At 36.5% G+C, this 13,116-nt stretch overlaps 1 pseudogene; it reads left to right on the forward strand.

Moving 5' to 3' along the window:
• The first annotated feature begins 12,478 nt into the window (after positions 1 to 12,478).
• LOC113600053 (uncharacterized) lies at positions 12,479 to 12,599 on the forward strand (annotated as a pseudogene).
• Positions 12,600 to 13,116: the final 517 nt, after the last annotated feature.

The raw sequence follows: 13,116 nt of genomic DNA on the forward strand, positions 1-13,116 counted from the left end.
CAAACCAATTTATCTTGCACACTAGACAGCACAGTAGCCACCTCTTTGCCGCCATACTTTAGAAGTGTGAGGAGCCCAAACTGGCTGACAGTCTCAATTCTCAGTTCAATGGAATCATTGTTACGTCTTCTGGTAGAAGCAATTTTCCCTTTGGAATTAAGACCTTTAGGCCAGTAGAGCATACAGTTGTGCGGACAGGAAGCAGACATTTTTGCCAGTGGATCACTATGGATAATAGTAAGTGGTACACTTCTCCCTCTATCCTGAGAGTGAACCCTACCTATATGATAAAGAGCCTCATATATTGGATGCCTAATTAAGAGCATATATAGCATCTGGAGCTTTTCCAAGACCCCAAGGCATTACCATCTACCTGGCACTGTAAGTGAGTTTTCAAAAAGCCATTCAGCACCTGATAGTGGCTGTAACCAGGCCAACAATGGTGAGCAGAAGTTTACGTTACTGAGCCATGCATAATCTCCATCCCTGCAACCATAGCCACATTGTTCACAAAACTATTCAACAATTAGAGGAATGGCTGGGGAAAGAGACTCATTTCAGAGCCATCCTTAGCAACTGTTCAATAGAATCCTCCTTTGCTGAGGTTATCCACTTGTGGGCGTACACATGGGACATAAATATCTCATATCTTCATATTCTTTGCTCAAAGAGTCTACTCACATACCTCTCGCCCAGAGGTTACCAACTTTCGAATTGTGTTCCGACCCAACTACCTGATTATTCAGCCAAATCAAACTACTGACCAAGAGCCATAAATCAGTATTGACTCTCACCACATTTAAACAACACAACTTTATGATCTTACAGTTCCTTAGGTCAAAGGTCCAACACCGTCTCAACAGGATAAAATAAAGATTTTAAAGCAGAACTGCATTTTTCCCTGTACTCTTTGGGTAGGATCTATTTCCTTGCCTTTTTCAAGTTCTACAAGGTTGCTTGCATTCTTTAACTTACAGACCCCTTTTTCTGTCTTCAAAGCTAGCAAATGCGAGTTGAATCCTTCTCACATCTCTCACATGACATCACTCTGACCTCTTCCATAGTCATATCTCCCTGTGTCTCTCTTCTTCCTGTCTTTTCTACTTTTAAGGACTCATGTGATTATATTGGGCCCACCCAGATAATCCAAAATAATCTATTCATCTCCAGGTTTTTCATTTAATTACATCTACAAAGTCCACTTTGCCACATAAGGTATCATATTTATAGCTTCCACAGATTAGGATGTGAACATATTTGGAAAGCTGTTGTTTCACCTTTCACAGTTTATCTTTTGCACCCTAAAGATTCAAATCCATCCTACATATAAAATATATTCATCCTATCCAATGTCCACAATATCTCAACCCATTATAATATCAACTCAAAGTCCAAAATCTCATATAAATGTCATCAGCATAAAAGTCCCAAACCAATAACATTGAAATAATCTAAATTAAGTATGAGTATAATGCATGTTGGTAGAAATGTATTTGGTATAAAATTCCTATTTGTGGACCTTTGAACCTAAAAACAAGTTCTGCTCCCAAAATGTGACAGTGGGATGGGCATGGGATAACAGTTATGGACATTCCTTCTCATAATGGGAGAAAAGAAAAGAAAAAAAAGAGTCACTGAGCAGTAAATTTCAAAATTCAGCGAGGCACACCCTCTTAGGTTTCAAGGCCTGGGAGTACTTCCATCCTCTGGACTCCAGGCTCTACATTCTTGAGCTTGAAGCTCCACCCTCTTGCCTTGAGGTTCCACATTGTGAGCCATCCTTCCTATTTTATAAATGACACCATATGTTTACTGCTGAGTGATTTTATCAGCCTGTTTCCTTCCTGGAAAATTTGGGGTATCAAAAGCCTTCTTTTATTTTGTCTTTTCTCCATGCCTTTCAGTCCAAACTAGCAGTATTTCTCCTGGCATAACATTCTCAAGAACTTTAGGGGTTTCCTGTATATGTCCTGGAGATTCACTCCAGTAGATAAGAATCTACTTCCTGGATCTTTCCTAGATAATCTCATCTCTGTTTTTGGCTTCTGCCTCATTGACTGAGGGAATGTATGAGTCATATATCTCATGTGCTCTCGTCAAAGTACATTTGTGTTACTAAATAATCTGACTTTTTAAAATCTTCCTGAGGTATTAGCTAAAAGTGGTATAGCCAGACTCTTGATGTTTTTCATTGGAGTCTGCTTTTCTTATGGGGAATATCTTAACTGCAGAGTCTTTTGCGTTTCTGGATAAGCTGATATTTTCCCAAACCATCAAGTCCTAGTTTCCCTGTGTTTAACAACTCTTTCTCAATTTATTTCTTTCCTTTTGCATAAGCTGCAATAAAAACCATGCCACAAATTCAACACTTTGCTTGGAGGTTTCCTGCACTAAATGTTGAATTCCATTGCTTCCAAATTCCCCTTTCTACATAAATTCAGAATATAATTCTGCTAAGGTTTCTGCACTACATAGCAAGAATGTCCCCTTTCTTTAGTTTCTAATATCATATTTCTTATATCCTCCTGAGCCCTCACCACCCACTTTTAACAACCATATATCTACTAAAAGTTTGTTCATCATAATTTAGGTATTTGCTAAGGTAATTTAGGTTTTGTCTTTTATGGTCCTCATTTGCTTTGGAGTCCCTAAGAGTAGAGTTATTCACACATATTTCCGCTAATAGTATGTTCAGAGCAATCTACTTTAAAAACAAAACAAAACAAAACTGTGTTTCTCAAAATTCTAGCTTCTTCCCGTTGCCCACTTTTATTTTAAGGTATTTATTACAGCAGTATCATACTTCCAGGTACCAAAATCTGTGTCAATCAAGGTTCATCCTGGAAGATAGAACCAAGAGGAGATAAATACTAAGAGATTTATTATCAGAAATTGGCTTATGTGATTTGGGGGGCTAGATAAGCAAGTCTGAAACTTCAGTGCAGGCCATCAGGAAGGACAGGCTAGAACTCTTAGGCACAGCTCTACGTCATCTATATGTGGAATTTCTTTTTCAGAGAAACCTCAGCTCTGATTTTAAGACCTTTTGACTAATTGAATCAAGCTCACCCATGTTATTTAGAATAATCTTAAAGTTAACTGTCTATTATCTTTAATCACATTTATAAAATACCTGCATTGTCAGCACAGAGCCTGACATGGGGCTCAATCTCAAGAACCATGGTACTATGACCTGAGCAGATATCAAGAGTCAGCTGTTTAACTGACTGAGCCACCCAGGTGCCCCATAACTTTCCTTGTTTTAATCCTTGCTCAGGAACTTACTAACTCAAGCACCAAGGAACTTAATAAAAGATTCTAGCAACAATTTTCAAACATTTAAAAAGTAATAGTAACCTCTATCTGACATAGAATAGGGATGAATGCTATAAATTATTGATTACAGTATCAGGTGTATAGTAGATTTTTAATAAAGATTAATTTTTGATCTCTATGCTTCTCAAAAGTAAAAATCAGAGCCTGTGAAACTTTTTGTGGCTGCTTCCAGAAGAAGAAATTTAGTTACTGACATTTAATTAGAACCTACGGTATAATATTGCAATTATTTGCTTACCTCTGTCTCTCTGATCAATCTGTAAAGAGGTAGAGCTCCTAAGACATTTGTCATCTTTGTTCCTCCTCTTTCTGGTCTACCTTTAGTAAGTATGAATTCTAATGGCTGGGGACTATGTTTCTTATACTTCTTTTTTAGTGTTACTATTAAAACATCATATTCATAGCAATAATAGCGCAGTATTTTTCACGATGACAATGATGATGATTTGCTACAGGGTGACAAATATGATTTGAGTGCAACATATTTGCCAGGCACTGGGAATACAAATCAACAGGGAAAGTGACTACAAATAGATCAGGGTCTAAGGGTGAGACAAATATTAAACACGTAAACTAACACGTGAGTAGTTAAAACAATAAAAAAAAAATTAACAGCTCTGGCGTATCTGTTATGTTCTCAGCACAGTTTTAAGCACTTTAAACTATATTAACCCAATAAAGAAAATGTATGAGGTACTATGTTTAAAGAAAGATGAGTGGAGGCACAAAAACTTCAGACGACATGAAGAAGAGCACAAATTCTACTAACTTATTCGGAGTAATGATTTTTAGCCTCTGTTGTAAAATTCCATTAAAGGGTAGCTTATGGTTCAAACAGAAACAGCCATATTATTGTATAGTTTCTAAACATTAAACAAAGTTGAACCTGTCCAACCTCTTCTCTGAACCCTTAGAGAGGAACAAAATGACAGAAAAAAATTTTGAAGCAAAAGATATTTATGGAAAACGGCTTATTGGCAGTATAACTAAAGTTTAACCTCAGTGCTTTTGTTGAACATGGCAACCGAGTGCAGAGTCTTGCTGCCACGTTGGAACCTGGTACGATATGGGATAAATCAAGTAAACCCTATGTACAGTGATTCAAATGAGATCCATTTACTGGTGTATGTTTCCTGGCTTCTGCCACTGCCAAGGCTTTATGTTCAATGAACTCAGCCAGTCCAAAAAGTCATGTGATGCTACTGCATGGTGCCAAACGGAGGGGAGAGTTGCTGGGGAGCCTAGGAGGAGGGAAAGCTCATACAAATGAGCTTTTTGGCAAGATATAATCCCCTTTGGAAGGACCCCTACCTTTCAAAGAGCATACTGCATTTTGCTAGGAACAAATCTCAACTGTGTCCCTTTACAGAAATCCCAGGAAGCTTTACCATCACTGATAATAGCTCGAATGGTGGCAAAAAGTCTACTGTGAATGCCTACTATCTCTGCAATGAGACGATCACTTATTCTCGAAACATCTTTTCTTGCTATTTTTCTCTTCAAATGAAAACTTTCCAAATTCTCTATGTTGCAACTGCTGACTATTCCTATAATTTTTCTCTCACCTCAAAGTTAGAATTCATGAAGAGTGTAAAAAAGAACATAAAAGAATAAGAGTGATAACAATAGGCAGATAAAATAAAGACTTTTTGTAATGGGATTTAAGTTTATTTTAGGATGTATACTTCTTTTTGTCTCTTGCATGTAGATGATTTGTTCTCTTGATTTTAATCCCAGGCACTGAGGGGCATTTTATTTACCTTGTACCTTCCCCAAAAAATGAACAGAAGAGTCTCTTACCTTCTTATTCCAACTTTCCCAGAATAGATATATTTTTTCTACCATTTTTATTACTCTATTACTTTGGCATGTTATTATGTATTGATGTACTTGGTTTATTGAAAGCATGAGAATATGGTTGCTACAGACACTGTTCAATATGTCTTTCATTTATTTGGTAAAAGAGAATAAGAGTTGAGATTTAGTAAAGTAGACTTTGTAATGACAAAACTGTTCACAGTTTATTCTTGAAACATGAGCATTGAATCCTTTGTGTAATTTTTATAAATGGTTGTGATTCGATTTAATTTTCTTATTAAAATATTTTTGGGGGGCACCTGGGTGGCTCAGTCGGTTGAGCGTCCAGCTTCAGCTCAGGTCATGATCTCGCAGTCTGTGAGTTCGAGACCCGTGTTGGGCTCTGTCCTGACAGCTCACAGCCTGGAGCCTGTTTCAGATTCTGTGTCTCCCTCTCTCCCTGCTCCTCCCCCGCTCGTGCTCTGTCTCTCTTTCTCTCTCAAAAATAAATAAAACATTAAAAAAATTTTTTTTGGAATTATAAATAGATATGGAAGGCCACATAGTAAAAATGCCAATATCTCTAGAATAATAATGTTTAGATTTTACTATCTAAAAATTAATGTTTAAATCTTAAGCTCACACAAACATAATGTAAAAGCTATTAAATGGCTCATTTTATGTTCAAATATGGAAATGCAGCCTAGAACTGTTCTCTGTGTGTGTTACAGGGTGTGGTATAGTTTTCTCTTTCATATTGTTTAGAGACATTGTGTTCACCCAAGGAAAAAAAAAGACAAAATCTATAGATACTAAGATCGGTTGTATAAAAATTCATCTCTAAAATCAATACTCCTTGATATTTTATACTCTTGCAAGGAGAATTTATAAAAGTTTATAAACCATTTATTAGAAACATCATTTTTCAAAAAAAAATGTAGTTCCTGTGTGCTTCTTTGCTGTTCTATATTCATCTCTCTTCCCTTCTTTGTTGTCACCATCCCATAATCAACATTTGACAAAAGAGTGGCAAGGCTTTCTAGGATCTATCTATGGAAGTTTTAATTAAAATTCCTCAACTAATATCTTTAGTAGTTTTTAAAGTTAAGGAGAAAGTGGTTCAACCTAGTTGAGTGTAATTATCTTACCAACATATTAAGAACAAAGACCCAAGTGAGATTCACACCAGCTTTCTAAGCAATTCCCCCTTCGATTCCGAGTGAAGAAATGGATTGAATCTGTGAGGGAAGTTTTCTTTCCCTGATTCACTCTCTCCCCCACACTACCCTCCTGCAGGGGTCTGTGTCCATCCCACACTTAAATTACTATCACTTTCCTCCTTGTTTGTATATAAACCATTGTTTGAGGGATCCTGAAAACACTATGTTCATATAGAAAAATGTTTCTTCAGTGTTTTGTATTTATCCGCGATTGTTGGAATTCATGGGGTGCTCTTTCTTATTGTTGTTAGTTAGCCTTTGCTGTTAAACAACAATGTTTGTACTGTTTTATCGATGACTTCTTGATATTGGTTTGAATAAATGTGCTTACTAGGAACAAATAATTATTCTATCCTCCAGCTTTATTACCCTACCACTTTATATTTTGAAAATGCAAGATTCTTGTTCCCTTTACTTAAACAGCCTGCTCTGTATTTTACTAACCATATCTTCTTATCTTTCTTGAGGTGATGCCCAGACACCAAAACACAACTTCTAACCATAACTTGACAAGATTTTCATGTAATTATAATGTTCACACTTTTCCTTTGTTTTATTCTTTGAAAAAGCAAATTAATTTTAACCTTTATTAATTAGCTTTTGGCCAAGGTTAGGTAGAGAAATGCAGAATGTATGTACATAGAAGATTGAGCACGTAAACATCTACTGCTCTTCTTAAAGGCAGTTATTACACAAGGATCTCTGAAGTCTTGAGGCACCTCATTTCCTACATGAAACTGGTCATTAAGTCTTATTATCTCTCCCCCTAAGAGGCACCTCATCCATTTTCACTACTGCCCTCAACTCAGTATAAGTCTCCAGTATTCATCACCTAGCCTCCAAATTGCCCTCACTTCCCTTGCTTGGCTCCCTTTGCAATCCTTTCTGCACATACATTCTAGAAGAAAAGTTAGAACATGTCATACATGAGCATAGAATCCATCAGTAAGTAGCTGCACCACATTTTTAATTTCAGACATAAAGCCTCTGATAATTTTGCTGTGGATTTCTTATCTCTCTGATTTAATCTCATACCAGGTTCTTCTGTGTTCTTGGCACTCAGTGGCCACCTGACCACACCTAGGAAACACTAAGCATAAAGCATCCCTAGGGTTTCTTCATGATCATCTTTCTGCTTGGCCCCACCTTAGCCAGATGAGCCCATGACTATCTCCTCATCATCATTCAGAAATCACTTCATTTCTGCATCCCAGAGAAATCTAAATGACTCATTCTAAAGTAGGCACCCTTCCCCTCAATCCAATTGCTCTCTATGCTGAACAGCATCACCCAGTTTTGTTGCCTTTATAGCTTCTATCACCAGATCTTTCTTTATCCATTTACATATATTGCCTCTCTCCTCCTCTAGAATATAAGCTCTATGAGAATACAGGTTACATTTTCACTATTCTATCCCCACATCTGACACAGAGTAGGTTCATTAAAAATGGAACCAGAGGTTAGTATGAAGCCTGGTTATATCAGAGAAATTACAGTAAGAAGCTATATATTATGATTATGGCTACAGTTATGATTATGATTACTATCCTAATTCAGTACTAATAAAACTTACTCTGTAGCTGACATTAAAAAAATCCACAACACATGTTTAAAATTATGCGCATGTGTCATAAAATTATTTAAAGAGAGCTAGAAATCTGTGTAAGCTAATAAATGACCATACATTATAATGCCTTTTTGTAGTCTGCTTAGAACTGATGAAACTGAAAGGAGGGGAAAGGTGGAGGGCAGGTGAGGCCCTGCTGAGTATAGAGCCGGACAGAGGGTTCTCCTGATGCATGGGACAGGGTGGGAGAGGGCCTTCCCTTAAGATTTGCTCACTGCCTAGAGATTAGTTTGCCTTATGTTCATCCATCTGGGATGTGACAGCTAATTCATTTTCTCTTTTAAAGAAATTATAGTTCTGGCACAGGTCTTAATGTTTTGCTCCTAAATCTTCCATTTTCAGTCTTGTTGGATGTTGATTTTTCTATCCACTATGAAAAAAATATGGCAGATATTTTCAAACCTACCTTACTTGAAGCCTTCATTTCTAAGATCCACTTTAGGCCATATAATTCTATCCAGGCCTTCCGTTCATTCTTTTAAGGGGATGAGAGAGGGAAGTAGGGTAATTTCATATTACATAACAAGCATCTGTTCCTCATGGAATTTTGGAGAGTAGAAGTCCAGTGATCCTCTCCTGATAAGCAACTAAAATAAGAGTTAATGGTGGACTTTTCCCCTTTGTGGCAGAATGCCACAAGCATTCTTCAATGGGATTCAGATCATTAAGTGCATCTTGGAAAATCTGTTATCAGCAGGAGAGTGGGGGAATATGATTCATCTAAAACTCACATAAGGTTTCAATAAAAATCATTTTGGTAATATATCTGATAGGCCAGATTATTTTATACTTGAATTTGGAAGAATGGCCCCAAATCTCCCTATTACACTGTCTTTACCCTCATGATGGATAGAGAATGTTATGTATTTTATATTATTTTATTTACATTGTTTTCTTCTATTTTAAGTTCTATAAAATGAGTATACAATTATTCAGTCCATAGACTGAATTATTCAGTCCACAAGGATAGTGTGAAAAAATTTTTAATTCCTCTAGTATATCTAACTACACACACACACCACACACACACACACACACACACACACACACACACATATATATATACATATATATGTATATATATATACATATATGTATTATCTGGAAGAAAGGTAAAGACTATATCTGTTTGCAAGTTTTAGTTAAAATATACTGCATCTTCAGACTATGTATTCTGTCCCAAATCCACACCTACACCACATTAATACCTAGACAGTTACCATTGCCAGCCCCAGCTGAGGGCACACTGAATGTAAAGAATATACAGTTACACGTAGAAGCTACCTAGAGGACAAGGACTAGTTTCTGCAGCAAGCTTTTTGTGATGAATATCACTCCGAATACAAGTTATTTTGTGCAAAATGGCTTTTGTGAGTTCTTCTTTATTACTGCAGATGTCTTGATGGCCCAGATGGTAAGATAATGTCCCATACCTTCCAAATAAACCTAGAGAAGGCAAGCCTTCCAGAACACTTATTACCACTGAAGACAGTTCAATTTCAAAGTTTTTGCCTTGTAAAGATCAAGGCTCCAATTTATGGTTTATTAACTTTTATCCTTCAAGATGTTCTGAGAGACAAGACTTGACACATTTCAACAGTTGATTCTTTGGGCAAGATGACTAGATGACACTTTTATATTGGATAGCCATGGCTTTTTTAGTAATGAATTGTAAACATTATTTTTTAATCAATTGAGCAATGGAGATACCATTCTATTGCATTTGTTTTCATTGTTTTGAATTTCTGAAAAACTCAGAAAACGATTTAAAATAAAAATCACCCTCAAAACAAAAGTTTTTTTTTTATTAAACACCTAAAAATGGTCAAAGGTCACTGTCTGAAATCAAAAGTCACCTAATTCACTACCAGTTAAATGCTCAAAAAGGTCCCTCCATCAGACTGGATTTATTTAAATTGTTTGCATTTCATGTGAGCATTGATATGACTGTAGTTTTGGTTTCAAAATACTGATGCTTTCTATTCTTCTTACAAAGTTTGTGTGTGTGTGTGTGTGTGTGTGTGTGTGTGAGTGAATCTCCCACTGATCTCAAGCCTTCAGGAAGAGGAAGAAAAAATATATGCCTTTACTAATCTATTATTGTGAGAATTTTAAAAACATGCATATATAAAAGCAGAGCAAGTAAAGGGAAACATAATGGCTTTCATTTTCCAGGTCTCTGCTTCTCTTTCTTTTTTGCTTTTTTTTTTAAATGAACAAATGCAACACTTACTTTTTGGTTTCATATGATTCTGCTAAATTTATGGAATTATCAGATCATTCTATTATAGGATTGATCACTAAGGAAAAATTCCTTTTATCATTTTCCAAAATAATGAAATTTTGCAGCTATTAACTTATAAAAACTCATTCATTTTCATTTGTTGTTGACATTTCCTGAAGAAAAAAAAAGGAAATTCCCTTCTCTTCTCCATTTACAAATAATTCCCATTACCTATTCCCTCCCTTGCTTCATGATTGTGCTTATTTCTTTAAATTGTAAATGGTTAGGTCTTTCATCAGGTTGTTTTCTCAAGCTGTTGTAATTTTACTTAAAAAATTAATGGAGTGTTTTAGAAATCATCATTACCATTCCATTTAATAATCGGAAGAAGATGTCATCCAGGACTTATAAAACTAGAGAGGAGAAGTCAGTGGCTGGCATCAAAATTTCAAATGACAGGTTGACTTTCTTATTAGGGGCTAATGCAGCTGATGACTTTAAGTTGAAGCCAATGCTCATTTACCATTCCAAAAATCTTAGGGTCTTTAAGAATTAAGTCAAATCTACTCTGCCTGTTCTCTATAAATGGAACAACAAAGCCTGGATGACAGCACATTTGTTTATAGCATGGTCTACATGGTGAGAGATCTATTGCTCAGGAAAAAAATATATTTCTTTCAAAATATTACTGCTCATTGACAATGCACCTGGTCACTAAGAGCTCTGATGGAGATATACAATGTGATGAATATTGTTTCCATCCCTGCTAACACAACATCCATTCCACAGACCACAGATCATGGAATAATTTCTACTTTCAAGTTTTAGTATTTAAAAATAAATTTTCTAAGGCTATAGCTGCCATGGATAGTGATTCCTCTGATGGGTCTGGCAGAGTAAATCGAGAACTTTCTGGAAAAGATTCACCATTTTTAATTCATGGGAAGAGGTCAACATATCAGCATGAATAGGAGTTTGAAAGAAACTGGTTCCAACGCTGATGGATGACTTTGAGGGGTTCAAGATTTTAATGGAGGAAGTAACTGCGGATGTAGTAGAAAGAACAAGAGAACTACAATAGAAGTAGGGCTTAAAACTGTGACTGAATGGCTGTAATCTCATGATCAAACTTTAACAGATGAGGAGTTCCTTTAATGGATGAACAAAGAGAGTGGCTTCTTGAAATGCAATCATGCTGTTAAGATTGCTGAAATGAATACAAAAGATTTAGAATATAACACAAACATAGTTGATAATGCAGTAGCAGAGTTTGAGAGGATTGATTCCAATACTGAAAGAAATCCTACTATTGGTAAAATGCTGTCAAATGTAGTCACATGCTACAGGGAAATTGTTCATGGAAGAGTCAATGGTTGGGCAAAATTCATTATTGTCTTATTTTAAGACAACAGCCACAGCCACCCCAATCTTTATCAACCAGCACCCTTACCCGTCAGCTGCCATCAATATCAAGACAAGACCCTCCACCGGCCAAAAGATTACAACTTACTGAAAGCTCAGATGATGGTTAGCATTTTTTATCAGTAAAGTATTTTTAATTAAGGTATGCACATTTTTTTGACATAATGCTATTGCATATTTAATAGATTATGGTATAGTGTAAATGTAACTTTTATATGCACTTGGAAACCAAAAAATTAATTTGCCTTGCTTTATTGTCATATTCACTTTTTTGCAGTAGTCTGGTACTGAACCTACAGTATCTCTGAGGTGTGATTACACTACCAAACAGCTTTCCAAATTTATACCCACCGGCGAAGTGTGAGAGTTCCAGTTGCTCCAAATCACCATCACCCCTTGCTATGATCAACTTTTAATGGAGTCTAGTAATAATTTAAAGAGATAATCCTGGAATTTAAATCTATCACAAGGAATACACCTCCATTAATAGTATTATTATAAACCTAAGTTTAAATATTTCATTTTAGTTGATATGTACTTCCCTCCTCCCACCCCAGTTTGGCATGCACACAAACACAAACTCACATAAACACACCAACAACTGAAATAACAAGAGCTCCATTTGCTAGTTCTGGAAGAACTCTGTGATTTCCTATTGTGTTTTGGAAAAAAAAAACAACACCGTGCATTTGTATGCTTTAGAGAAATTTAGAAAAACAGGGAAGCATCCTATTATCTTTAAGAGTATCATTTTAAAACCTCAGAAACTGTCTCTAGCCGGTGCTTTCAAAGTCAGCTCAAAGTGCAGTGGGATGTGCAGAAAACGTTCATTAGTCAGGCACACCGCGAGTTAAGTCCTTACTTCTAGGAATCATTTCTAATCATTTGTAATTAGAGTAATGCTTTTGAAAACGTTTGCATTACTAACCATGAGGAGTTGAAACTTTCTCTTCTGGGAAAGTGAGCAGATGGTGTCACTTCATTTACTTTTTCCCGTTCGGTGGGGAGGACTAAGGGATTTAACTTGTCCTTTCCGTCTCTCCTGCCTGGGGTTTGGATAGTTGTCTAGTCTGTGGTCGTAGCTCTTGGCTCAGCTATTTCTTGTCCAGTTCCTTTTGTTTGATATCACTTTGATCTTCGCCCAATATCAGCGATGCCTTGCTTGGATGACTCTCTCGCTCTAGCTCTTACTCTTTTCCTTGGCAGGAGTATTCTTTTCTTTTGGTTGTAAGAATCTGGCCAGTAATGAGGTGGTAAGCTCCTGTCGAAGCAGCAGGAGTTGTCAGTGCTCCTTTCTTTCATTAACTTTCTTGGGCTGTAGCCACAACAGCAAGACTTCAGGGACTGAGAATTTAACCTTCTCCAGCACTGATCATTTTTCCACATGGATTCACATGGCCCCATAGCCCCTTGGCCCCTTTCACCACCTCCTTCCCTCCACCCTGCTTTTTATAGATTATCCTGAACTTTCTGTCCAATGCTCTCCAGGG

The sequence above is a fragment of the Acinonyx jubatus genome, chromosome C2, assembly GCF_027475565.1.
Source record: "Acinonyx jubatus isolate Ajub_Pintada_27869175 chromosome C2, VMU_Ajub_asm_v1.0, whole genome shotgun sequence".
Taxonomy (NCBI): domain Eukaryota; kingdom Metazoa; phylum Chordata; class Mammalia; order Carnivora; family Felidae; genus Acinonyx; species Acinonyx jubatus.